The sequence below is a fragment of the Adiantum capillus-veneris genome, chromosome 2 (genome assembly GCF_014529385.1).
Source record: "Adiantum capillus-veneris isolate H3 chromosome 2, ASM1452938v2, whole genome shotgun sequence".
Taxonomy (NCBI): Eukaryota; Viridiplantae; Streptophyta; class Polypodiopsida; order Polypodiales; family Pteridaceae; genus Adiantum; species Adiantum capillus-veneris.
Window position 1 is genome coordinate 31,212,169 of NC_140932.1, and position 14,004 is coordinate 31,226,172.

Here is a 14,004-nt window from a genome sequence, read left to right on the forward strand (position 1 = left end):
CACCCAAAGTTGAGATTCTTCTTGGGCTTCATCAATAACCTGCTATCGTTTTATCTTCCTTTGCTTGGTTACATGCATTATTTCTAGCAATTCATTGGTTAGTGGAAAATTGTACTTCTTTAAACAACACCTCTAATCCAATTAGCCATTGCTTCACCATCTAGAGTGGACAAATTAACTGCCCCACTTGGAGATGCATCTTCAATGATAAAAGGTCCATTTTTCTTTTTCTTAAACTTGGGAATGTGTTGCTTAAGGGAATAGACTAAAACTAAGTTCCTTTTTTTGAACATTTTGGTAATTAGATGGGAATCAAAAAACTGTTTTTGTTTCCTTTTGTGCATAGATGTGAGCTACAACAGTTAGCCTTTGCTCATCTAGCTTCTCTAAATCTTCAAGTCTTTTTGACAATTCATGTCCATACCACTGAAGATCCTTTTCTACCCTTAGTGTCGGCAATAGAAACTCTATTGTTAGTATGTCATCAAGACCATAAACAAAGATAAAGGGAGTAGCATTTTAAGTTGTTTTGAATGAAACTCGATAAGCCCATAGAGAAGCATGGAGATTCATTTCCCAGTCTGTTCTTCCCGAACTAACCACTTTAGTCAAAATCGAGCTAAGAATTTTATTCATATGCTCAACTTGTTCGTTCTCTTTTGGGTGATAGGGAGTTGATTTGTTATGGATGACCATAAATTCATTAAGCAAATACTCGATTACCGCATTGAGAAAATGAGTTCCCCTATCACTGCGATTTCTATTGACAGTCCATATCTTGTAAACACATACTCATATAAGAATGCAACAGTGGTTCTGGCATCATTATTTTGAGTTGCTTTAGCCTCGGCCCACTTGGTCAAATAGTCTGTAGCTACAATGATATATTGGGCCTGGGTTCTATAAGCAAGTGGCTGTATCGGCCCAACAAAATCTATACCCCATTTCACAAAAGCTCTAGCTCCCATCATTGGTCTTAAGAGCATGCTATCTACTCGTGTTGGCATTTTTTCCTTGTTGACAAGCATCACACCTTCGAATATATTCTTTGGCATTTGCAAAAAGTGTTGGCCACCATATGATTGCCATTAAGATTGCTCTTGCGGGGGTCTCACTAGAAAAGTGACCTCCAGCTAATCCAGCACGTTCTTGTTCTGTAATCGGAATATATTCGTCTTCATTTGCATAAAGATGCAAATGTTGATCCTTAACTCTTCGATACAATTGGTTTTCAATAAGAGCATAGTCTCTTGATTCTGTTTCAAGTGCTCTTTGACGGTGTTTACTCATATCCTCAAAAAATGTTCGACTCAATAAGTAAGTGACTAGATAGTTACTCCACTTAGGAGCATGCAAAATTTAAAACAATGTTACATGAGGTATGGGTGTTTGTTTTTTACATTGAGGACAATCCTTTACAAAAGAGCGAACATCACTCCTCATAGTTGGCCAAAATACTCCAAGTATTAAAGCCAAAATACTCCAAGTCTTAAGATCCTTTGCATGGTTTGGTCTTTTGCAAAGTGAAGTCCTACTATGGTAATATGTGCTTGACTTAGGTATTGGTTTTTCTCTTCACGACTAATGCATAAGAGCAATCTTCCATCTTGGTTTCTTTTGTATAGCCTACCAGCTAGAAGTTGATACAGAGCCAGTTGCTTAATTGATCCGATTGTAATAGAAAGTGGTATTTGTGAATCCACTTGAGCTATGGTCATCAATGACACCATATTTTTTGACCATCGAGGTATCATTTCAACGGAGAACAAATAGGCATCTGGTAGATCATCGTCTACCCCTTTAGGTGATTCCCCTAAAACAATCCTTGACAAATGATCTGCTCTTTGATGAGTAGTGCCCTTTTTTACAACCACAGTGAAACCAAATTCCAGAAGAATGATTACCCATCTCACTGTTCTTCCTGTGCTACATGGCTTTTTGACCAAGTACAACAAATCTTGGTGGTCCACAAAGAACACAAACTTGTTGACTAATAGGTAATATCTATACTTTTTAACGGCATAGATCATTCCTAGTCCTTCCCTTTCGGTGGTGGTGTAATTGTTTTCCGCCATGTTCAACTGTCGACTAGCATAAGAAATAGGAAAGTCAATTTTCCCGTCTCCTGGTTGAGCTAGTATACAACCGATAGCAAAACCGGAAGCATCTACATGTATGTGGAATATCTTATTCCAATCTGGTGCTTTCAATATTGGAGCTGAGGTGAGAGCTTGTTTAAGCTTCATGAAGGATTCTTCACATGCCTCGGTCCACTCAAAGTGTGTAATCAAGCTATACATGGGTTTTGCAATTATAGCGTAGATGTAGATGAACAGTCTGTAATATCCACAATGCCCCATGAAGGCTTGTACCCCTTTGACTGTTGTTGGTCTAGGCAAATTAACAATGATATGAATTTTTTCAATATCAGCAGCTATGCCATTTTTAGACACTATATGTCCAAGATTTTCTCCTTGTCTATCCATGAATGCACACTTTTCAGGATGAAAGCAAATCCTATAAAGTACATTTTTCGAATACTTTTTTGAGGTGTTCAAAAAGATCAGCTCGGATTGATGAATGTACGCATAGATCATCCATGTATACTTCTAAGAATTTCCTTAGATATTCTTTAAAAGCATGACTTATCAATCTTTGAAATGTGGCAGGAGTATTAGTTAACCCAAGGACATAACCCAATAGGCAAAAATACCCCATTCCACTGCAAAGGCAGTTTTATGCTGATCTTTTGGGTCAACCAGAAGTTGATTGTATCCCGAAAAGCCATCTAAGAAGCTCTAAGATTCTTTTCCTGCAACTCGTTCTAACACATGCTCAGTGATTGGAAGAGGAAATTTGTCTCTAATGGTAACTGCATTCACTTTCTTGAGGTTGACACACACTCGTAATTTTCCATTCTTCTTGGATACTACCACAATTGGAGACACCCAATCTATGTGTTTAGTTTCATAAATGAATTTGGCTTCCTTTAGTTTTTCAATCTCTTCTTTAATTTTCTTGGCAAATGTTTTAGTATATGTGTATGGCCTTTGTCTACTTGGTTTTGCATCATCTCTCATGGGTATGGTATGTTGACAAATTTTTGGACCAACACCCTTGAGATCCTTGTAAGACCAAGCGAAGATATCTCGGTTTCTTTTAGCAAGCTTAGTAAAATCTCTTCTTCTTCGTGTGTTAGGTAATTTGCAATGTAGGCAGGCCTAGGGTCTTCTCCTGGTACAACCAAATCTATCTTTTTTTCATTTTTAGGCCCTTCGTAGGACTCACCCTGTTTTTGTAGTTCTCTAATAGGTTGTTTGACAATGATGTTTTGATCTTGGAGAGTATACTTTCTGTAATGGGATGGAACACTCATTACATCTTTACCGTCCTCTTCTGTGGTTTCCATTTTGGTTGTATATATCTCCTTTAGAGATTTTTAAAACTCTTGATACTTCTTTTTCTGCTCAACTTGTGTCATGGTTCTCCTTTTCCTTTTTTTTTGGTTTTGCTTGAGTATCCTTCCTCCTTTTTCTCGGTGTTTTTGACATTTTTGGGTTTTCGTTTGAAGGATATCCGCCAATGATTTTGTCCTTGACACAATCATGTGTATCTATCTACATCAGGAACTGTGTTCTACTGGAGACTGATGGCATAGGTCTAACTTTCATGTTTCTAGTGTCCCTTTTTTATCTATACCATTTTTGTCTTCTCGATTTTTGGTTAGGAAAGTCAAAAAACTTTTTCTCCCCTCCTTTCATGAGTAGCTTAGCTCTCACATGTTCTTTTTCTGACCCCGAATCTTCTGAGGTAGCTGAGTGTTTGTCTAACTCATCTGTTGCATCGTAGTAGAGGTATGAAAAGACTTGATGAGATTTCATCAAGTCTTTGGGTTCCTCAATTTCATCTTCAATGTGGAGGGATGAAATCATTTGGATGGGAGTTATGTCATAGCCGTCCTCATTTCAAAATTGAGTAAGCATTGACATGTTCACACATACATCCATTGTCGCTAAACTTTGAGTCCACTCAAATGGCTCAAACAAATCCTCTGGAAAGGGTTCAGGTACATAGGCTTTGTTGGTGCAATCCCTTTCTAAAATAAATTCTTCTCGTTTCAAACTCCCATTTTCTGAAGCTACGCACATCCAAATAGAAGTGTCTTTGTTCAACCATGATGGAAGCTTAGTTTTAGCTCAGGAGACTGAATCAAACTCTTGTATGGGCATTTTCATGACATCTCTATAAGTGTGATCTTTTAGATAAACCCTTGTTATAGATCCAACTTGCTTCAAGTACAGATAATTGTTTCCCCAATCTTGGATAAGTTGTACCTGTCGCATGAAATGTCTTCCCAATATGATTTCGTAATTGAGTTTTTTCCCAAAGTCTACTATGGCAAAAGTGTGTTGATATTCAATCCCACAGGAATTGACTATCACATTTTCAAGCAGCCCTAATGGTCTTTCAATGTGTCCATCAGCCAATTGCAATTTAATTTGAGTTTTTCTAATGGATGGCTGTCCCCAAGATTCCCATTCTGTTTTTTTGTGGCTATGTCTACGCCTGCTCCACTATTCAGAATAGCCATGTTTTCAATGTCATTATATTTCACTAGAAGGGTTGTGTTTCCTTCTTCCCCTTCGTAATATTCTCCGAATTTTTTATCCCCACCACTTTGGATTTTTCTTTAGTGTCTCTTACCACAAGCTCCTTAGGTTTCACCATACTTTTGAGCTTGGGTTTTTGCTTTTCTAGCATTTATTGCGTGATTCTTACCAAATTTTGATAAGCTTCAAGCTTAGCTGCTTCCATGTCTGGAGAAGGATAGTTTTTCCATTTGTTTTCCATGTTTTGGCCTGCTTTAAGTCCTGCTTGGTAGGCTTCCAAGGCTGCATTAATAGGCTCAAAAAATTTATCAACCAAAATTGATCCTCCAGATTTTACAGTTGTTTCTTTGATTTTGCTTCCAGTTTCTTTCACCTTTTCCTGGAATAGATTCTTTGATTTCTCCTCAATTTTTAGCCTTTTGTTTCTGCCTTCTCATCTCATACCTTTTACTACTACCTCTTTTGGTCTTTTGAGAGGTAATTTTTGTATTCTTTGAATCATTAGAGGAGTTATGTTTCTTTTTCTTAGCCTGGGCACTAGTGATTACTTTGATTGAAACAATCGGTTCACTCTCAGATGAGCTACTAGGTATCACTTGGACTACATTTACTATTGTCTTACCCTTGTTTAAAGGATTTTTAGGACAATCTTCCAGGAAGTGTCCTTCCTTTTTGTACCATTGTATACAATAAACTTCAACCGTCTTGAGGTTCTTATCAGGCTCTCTGCATTCATTTTTTGAATTATCATCTGCACCACAGTTGTGACAATTTCTCGTTCTTGTCTTAATCATGGGTCTTATCGTGGGAGGTATAACAACTTGATTAGCTACATAGTACATTGGTGCAAGCTCTGGTGAAGCATAATTCATAGATTCTTCCATTGGTGGTGGATGTGAATTATACCAATCTCCTTCTACCATTACTGTAGATGGACTAGGCTTAATACGGGGTGTAACAGGTACTAGTGCTTGTTCATCTATGACTCCCTCTGAATGCATGTACTTTACAAGTACTACATTATGTCCTGGTTACGGAGGTTGTTGAACCAACACAGGTTGAGGTCTTTCCATAACCATCAGTTGTCTTTGAGTTGGTGCCATGTTAGGCTGATATTTGTACATGGGTTTTGTGGCCTCATGGGTATGTACTGAACATTTCGATCGTACTTTGGCCGAAAATAGCACTCATTGGTCTCATGGTTGGTCCATTTACCCTCGATTGCGCACCATTTTTGTGGCTTAATTGGTTGTCCCTCTTGAGGTATCCCTTGTTCTAGTCCCCTCATAGGTGCTTTTTGCATGTTGTTCATCATGTCATTCATCCTTTTGAGCATGTCTTCTATGGCTGAAAGCGGTCCTGCAACAGCCATTCCCACTTGTGCTCGTTTAGTGGATGTTGTTTTCTCACTTTGGTTATCCTTAGTAGGGCCATCTTCTTCATTGAAAATATCACAATTGTATCCTAAGTCAATAGCATGTGACACACACTCTTTTGCAAGTATCTCTAGCCCTGGACATCTGGCAATGTATTGTTTCATTCGAGTTGCACAATCCCTAACAGACTCACCTTGTTTCTGTTTAAAGCTGTAGATTTGAGCTAGAGTATTGTGTTTGATCCCCATTTTGGAGCAAGCAGCTACAAATCCTTGAGCTAATGTGTTCAAGTCCATGATTGACCTTGGTGGAATGTTTTGGAACCATGTCAATGCTTTTCCTTCTAATGTCATTTCAAACCCCTCGAATTGAATATCGAAATCAAATATGCATTCTGATCTTAGCACTTGCTTAAAGATTGCTAAATGGTCATATGGATCCCCAGATCCACTGTATTTTTTGATCCATTTCTGAAAATCAGTTGGTTTGATGTGTGTATTTGGTTCAACTCCCGGTCTCCTGGCAGTTGGTCCTATTCCGAGTCCTTCAAACCAGTCTGTTGGAAATAGTGACTCATGTAGCCCTAGACTGGCCTTAGTGTCACCCGGTTTTCTGCGTGATGAGGTGATTTTTGGTTTTTTTGACAGATCTTTGGTAGATCCTTTGGTAGAAGGCGACTCAAATAGGGCTTCAAGCGATACCCGTTTACTTTCCTGGAGTGCTCTTTACCATTCAAGTCCATAAGCTGATAGTAACTTGAATTGAAAGCCTTCTTGACTATGTATGGCCCTTGCCATCTTGTTTCAAATTTGGCATCAAAACGATTATCGAGTCGATTGTCATACCTTAGCACAAGATCTCCTTCATTGATGCCTTTGTCCTTCAGTTTCTTGTCAAGCTTCTCCTTTGTCTGTGTGGCTTTCCTCTTATAGCACTCGTATGCTGCTTCTCTTTTCCACTCAAGCTCAGCTAAGGTAAGAAGTCGATCCATCCATGCTTCTTGATCATCTTGTGCTAATTTGCCATGAAGTCGCATCGTTGGAATGTTTAGCTCAATTGGTTGTAAAGCCTCTTGACCATAGACCAAGTGAAATGGTGTGAACTCCGTGGCTTCCCTATATGTGGTTCGATACGCCCACAAGGCACCATCCAAGAAGTCATCCCACAACTTTGTCTTGTTTTTCACCATCTTTCTAATGATGCCTGCAATGACACCATTAGCTTTTTCTACCAAACCATTTGATTGGGGATAGTCGGGTGTACTATGACGATGTAGAATGTGAAGTTCTTCACAGACTTCTTTGAGCAATCCCTTTCTAAACCCTGGACCATTATCAGAAACAATCTCCAAAGGTGTGCCAAATCTACAACAAATGTGAGTGTAGACGAATTTGCTCACTGTCCTCTCATTTACCTTTGCCACACTTTGTGCTTCCACCCACCTAGTCATATAGTCTACAGCCACTAGAATGTAGAGTTTACCATTTTTTGTCCTAGGCAAAGGACCCATAGCATCAATGCCCCACTTTTCAAAGGGTCCATTTGCAAGCACGATTTGCCTTGGACCATAAACCAATCTTCTATTCCCATTTACCTGACAATTGTGACAACTCTTACACCAATGTTGGACATCCACATGCAGACTTGGCCAAACATACCCCGCAAGCAAAATCTTCTTCACAGTTAATTCTTGGGCAAAATGACCACCACATGCTTCTTCATGCAAACCTTTTAGAATGGATGGAATTTCCTCAATAGTTGGTACTCTTCTGCATACTTGATCCCTCCCTCTTTGATAGAGGGAGCCTTCTAGGAAGAGATATGCGCTTGCCTTCTTCATGAGTCTCCTCTTCTGAGCCTTCGTGAAGTCTTGTGGAAACTCGCCCTCCAAAATGTAGCTAATAATGGGAGTCAATGACTCCAATCCCTGGTATCTCGGTTGCTTGACAGTTGCTGCCACCATGATGACCTGCACTTCTTTCTCAACACATGTAACTACTTGCTGTGCAAGTAAATCGGCATCTTCATTCTGTTTCCTAGGAATATGATATAGTTGCACTTCTTCAAATTGATTAAACAATCTACGAATGGCATGAACTTTTGTCCGTAAGCTTTCATTATTGCATGCCCAAATGCCTAAAATCTGTTTAACAATGAGAAGTACATCTCCCTTTACCATGAGGCGTTGTATCCCTTGGCCAATGCACATCTTCAAACCATGAATTAGTGTGTCATATTCTGCTTCATTGTTGCTAGTTGAACCTGGTAGATTGACCTTCTCTTTCATGACCACCTCTCCACTTGGGTTGAGCAACACTAGCCCTCCCCCTGCTTTCCCTGTGGCTCGTCGAAAAGCTCCATCAAAGAACAGGGTAAAAGCATTGGGAATACTTTTTGGTGGTGGCAATGGTAGGGTCTTTACTTGAGGCACCTTAATTTCCTTCTCATGTATCCTATAAGTGAGAATCCCGGCCAATTGTGCACGCACACTATCTTCTACCTTGAAAGAGTATTGGAACTCTTGCAACTCCATAATTCACTTTGAGATCCTAGTACTAAGATTCATTTGAGATGACACCCAAGGGAACAAATTTTCTGCAGTGAGAATTACAAAAGGTTTTGGTAGCAAGTAGGATTTAAACTTCCTTATCGCAAACATGAGAGAAAGCATCATGAGTTCTGCCTCCGTGTAGCCTCTCTCCAAAGCATTCATGACCCTACTAGAAAAGTAGATGGGTCGCATCCTGGTACTGTGGGGATCTTGTTGTAATAAAACTGCACCAATTGTTTCCTTCCCAACACTAGAGCTAACAAAGAATGTGTACTCCCAACATGGAGGCATGAGTGTTGGTAGCTCTGACAAAATGACTTTAATGTTACAAAAGTACTCTTCAAGGTCATCAGACCATGCAAATTCTACTTGTTGTGTCAGCTTTTGCAAAGGATGAAGCAACTCCGAAGCTAAGTGAATAAAACGTGACATATACTTTACTTTTTGAATGAATGATATGACCTCTTTGAGATTCTTGGGTGAGGGGAGCTCAATAAGAGCCTTTGCCTTTGAAGGATCCACCTCAATGCCTTTATAGGAAACCTTGTGACCGAGCAAGATCACTTCATCCTCACCTATGTGGCACTTGTCGGGGTTGAGTTGACCTCCCATGTCATAGAGCTTCTTTAAACCTTCTTCTACCCTTTGTAGATGCAATGATTTTGAGCTATAAATGCAAAAATCATCAATAAAAACCCTAATGGACTTTCCAAAGAATGCTTGAAACACCATATTCATGAAACGTTGGAATGTTGCAGGAGCATTTGTCAGACCAAATGGCATGACTCTAAAAGCATAACAACCCCAAGGAGTGATAAAGTTTGTTTTCAATTGATCCTCCAATGCAATCCCTATTTGAAAGTAACCTGAGTAACCATCGCACACATTGTACTTCTCATGACCAGCTACCTCATTTAGTATCTCATCCTGGAATGGGAGGGGAAAGTGATCTCTCTTTGTTGCCTCATTGAGGGGACGGTAATCCACACACACCCTCCACTTGCCATTTTTCTTAGGAGTGACAACAACGGGAGAGACCCACTCTGAATTCTCCACTGGATAAATGAAACCTGCTGCTAGAAGCTTTCTTACCTCCTTGAGTAGAGCCTGCTCCTTAACGACTTCTAGCCTTTGTAGCTTTTGAGCCTTAGATGTGGCCTCTGGATTCAACTCAATCTTCTGTTGAACAACATCTACTCCACGCACATCGGTGTAGTCTTTAGCAAAAAGCCTCGGAAATTTCCTTAGCACACATTTGAACTCCTCTCTTTCATCCTTTGTAAGTGTTGTTGATAGCATACCTTCCAGCATCCCTTCATCTTGAACACCTTCGTTCTCTTGAGGACCTACCTCCTCCAAGCCTTGACAAGAGGTCTCTTGGTTTCTTGGCTTAAAACTTACCCCCATGACTTCGATGGAAGACTCCTCTTCAGTAATGCTGCCGCTACTTTCTTCTTCTGAAGTGCTATCGGTCCAACCTTCTTCCGTCTCACTTTGAGATGATTCTTCATGGAGCTCCTCTTGGCGTTGCTCCTTCATGTCAAAGACAACCTTCTTATGATTGTCATTCGTGCAAATTAATTTCGCACTCTCCCAATCCTGTAAAGCTCGCATTTTCATTAGCCATGGTCTTCCTAGGATAAATGGATAACCACTTCCCTTGGTCGACATAACATAAAAATCCACCGCTTTCTTAATGCCAAAGGCCTCTACAAAGACATTTTTACAAATGCCTACACACCTAGCCTTGCTATTGTTTGCCATCTTGACTTTGATTTCAGGTGTCTCCTGGATGTGCATGCCTAGTCTTTGCATGAGTCTCTCTGTCATGATGCAAATTTGTGCACCCCCATCCACTAGACCTTTCCTAACCAATCTTCCTTTGATGTAACAGTCTAGCACCGGTGTAATGTCCTCATTCATTTCAGCTTGTGCAATTTTTACAACAAGAAAACTCTCTTTTACCTTTCTCCTAGTGCTAACTGCCTTTGTTAAATCCCTCCTAACTTGTGGGCATAATGCAAGAAACTGAGGCCATGAGATATCAGGACCCTTACCTCGCATGTCTTCCAACAGGTTGTATGGAGCCATACCATGTCCAAGAGGGAAGTCTTGGAGACTGATACGACATCGAGTCCTCTTAGCTTCCTTGGTCTCCTTTGCCTTCTTGCCTTGTCCATGGTCACTCTGTGATGTGACTCCTTCTTTCTCTTTACCTTTTCCTCGGCCACGCTTAATGCCATTGGCTTCCATGTCAACCTCATTTGAATTTGTCACCTCTACCACATGCACATTTGGATCTGGCAAAGGTGGAACTCCTTCTACCCCTTGTGGAGGTGGTCTTGGTCCATTTGGTCTTTGTAGAAGCCTTGGTTGTTGACCAGTTCCTTCACCTGCATTCATCACTGGGTAATTCAAGTTAGGTCTCCCTGGCTCCCCACGGGGCCAAGGACAATTATACATCCTATGTCCAGACTCTCCGCAATTCCAACATTGCAAGACTCTCCTAGGTCGTGGATCTCGCTCTTCAGACTTCTTTGCTTGTCCCTTTGGACCTACAGCTTGTGCAAGGTGAATTGATAGGCTGCTTAAAGATTTGTTTTAACTTCTCAATTACTTCTGCCGTTACCTCAGGAAGCTCCCTCGATGTTGATGCTTGTGACTTACCTTTGGGTCTAAGACCTTCTATTGGAACCTCTCCCCTTAAGCACTTGAGTTTCCTATATTTCTCAGCAGCCCTAGTTTCTGCTGCATCAAAAGTAGCAGGTGCACCCGCCTCAACTTTTACCTTAAGATCAGGAAAGATTCCGGCTATGAACCTCTCCTTCTTTAAAAATTCTGCACCATCACCAGGGTTAGCAACATTTCGTATCCATAGAGCCCAAAGACGTAGAAACTCTTGCTTGTACAAGTAGTAGTCATCTAAGTCTTTTTGCTTATGAGAAACAATGTCTTGCCATAGTTTTTGAGTGTTTTGGGGATCAAAGAAGTATCTCTTAAAACGATTCAAAACTTCTGTGTAATTCCCCTTAACTTCCTCAGGCAAAGAGTCAAACCAAGTACTAGCATCTTTCCTAAGGACCACCTCAAACATTTCTACACGTTCTTGATCGGTTACTATCCTCTTGATACGGCAAGACATCTTGAAATTTGCTAAAAATAATTCTGCATCCTCTCCAGGCTCTCCAAAGAAAAGAGGATATCCAGACATTTGGCGTTGGCTCTCCATTATTATGAAAGATTACAACACGAGTTACAATAAGGGATACAATAGAGATTTAGAACCACTCGCCTGCAAATGAAGAAGTAAGAAAATACCACTCTAGGTTTTCTTCTTCAGCTATCCAAGCTTCAATAAGGTCTCGATTTGTTTGATCAAAACAAAAAGGTAGACTATTGATGAGCTCTAAGAAGGGTTGAAATTCTTCAAAGCTAAGGCAATAAACAGAAATCTCTGGAACTTCATTTTCTGGATCCAAAAGAGCAACCACGTCCCAAGTGATAAGCAAGCGGTTTGTATAAAAACTAGATCTTCATGCTCGTCGAAGGCCATGAGAAAGTAGCAATTGACTAGGAGCTCCTTTCCTTCGAGTTCCACACAGTCGGAGTGAGGCAACCTTCTCACAATTTCATAAAGAACATCCTCATCAAGTCCAATCAAGTTTGCAAGATTTAAAGACTCCACTTGTGCTACAAAATTCCTGGACAAAAACTCCTTAGGATTATGGTTAAATCATTCAAAAGCATAAAGAGATTTACAATGTCCCTATGAACAAAGTGTCATAGAAAGTAGAGAAGGATAAGAATTTATACAAATTTGCAATCTTATCTATGCTCTCTTTATTAAGACAAGCTCTGAATAGCTCCCTATCTCCTTTGTTGAAAGCGAAAGGAAGACTATTAATAAGACGCAAATGAGGGAAAAATTCACCAAATGTGAGTCTATGAAGCATGAACTCTGGCCGCAAGTTTCCTGAAGAGTCTTTCTCAATGGTGAAATGCACTCGCCAAACGCCAAATTTCACTCTATTTACCAATCTTAGGGCACACACTAGTTGGATGAATGCGCGGTCTTCCTTAGTGCCCAACAACAAGAGGAAAATGGAATCCACGCGTAGGACCTTCGGTCTTAACTTCACCACCCTCTTGTTATGAGGGAGACGCCTTACTACTTGCTCCTGCAACTCAATTGGTAATAGAGCTAGATCTCTAAGGATTGAACTTTCACTGCACACACATTCCCAGTTAGAACAAATGATCGTTTTTTTGTTTCTTGTAACAACTTGGACAAAGAAAAAACAAACATACACACTATTTTGCCGGGCTGCACTTCATTTTAAAATAAAATGAACACATGTACATCAAAAGAAGTGTGGTAGTTGATGAGAGGTAGAATGACAGGGTTTGGTGATGCAAGAATTTCTCCTGCTCTTTGGGCACCAAACATGAACACCATTCGTTGTTGAAAATGGATCTTTCTACTAATTGCAACGTTTATTCTGATGTGTGGAGTAAAATGAAAGGGAAAAACCTCTATTCCTGGGCCATTATCCATGGCCTATGCATGTCCTAATGCTTAAAACAAAACAAAAATATAGACGTCCAAACTAAGGTCATACCTAATGAGAGGCAAAATAAAAGGATTTACTGAAGCGTTTATCTCGGCCAACCTAAGAGGACCTAAAATTCTACGAATGACACGTTGAAATTGCAACTTAGTACTAACAATTATGTGTACCTTTTGCCTTGCAATGGGAATGAAGGGATCATACAAATCTTCGTGATTCATGCAAACTACTTGACTATGCTAAAGGTTGATTCTACACAAAAATACACAAGCCGTCCTCAGTGGGGGCACCAATTTGAGGCGGTCCGGGGCGGGCAACAAGAAGAGTGGCCTCTAGACACCCTTCAAGGCTCTCGTGCTGCTCAATGGGGCTGGGGCACAACACAACACAAACCAAAACAACAAACCCACAGCCAAATCCCAACTACACAAGGGGCACCACCTAGTTTAAGAGCGAACTAGGACGCAAAAGAGGAGAATCGTTAGAGCAACCCACAAACAAGCAAGGAATTTACACTAACCCTAACACCAATGGAATACTCTCACACACTAAAACACGAGAGAGAGAGAGAGAGAGAGAGAGAGAGAGAGAGAGAGAGAGAGAGAGAGAGAGAGAGAGAGAGAGAGATAGTGCTCGGGCTGCTTTGAAACGTATCGGCAATGATCAAGCAAACACAACTATATATTTAAGAAAGAGAGAGAAAGGGGGAGGGGGTGCTTGTTGCATTAATACCTTCTTACAAATCTGTCATGACAAATCAAAGTGAGATTAGTACTTGTTCAACATAGCTTGCGTAAATTTCACCACAACACATCACAAGAAAAGCCACCCCAATCACTGTCTTAAGGCCAGGGGAGTCATCTCCACCCTGTCGCCCTCTTACAGTATGTGGGATTTAT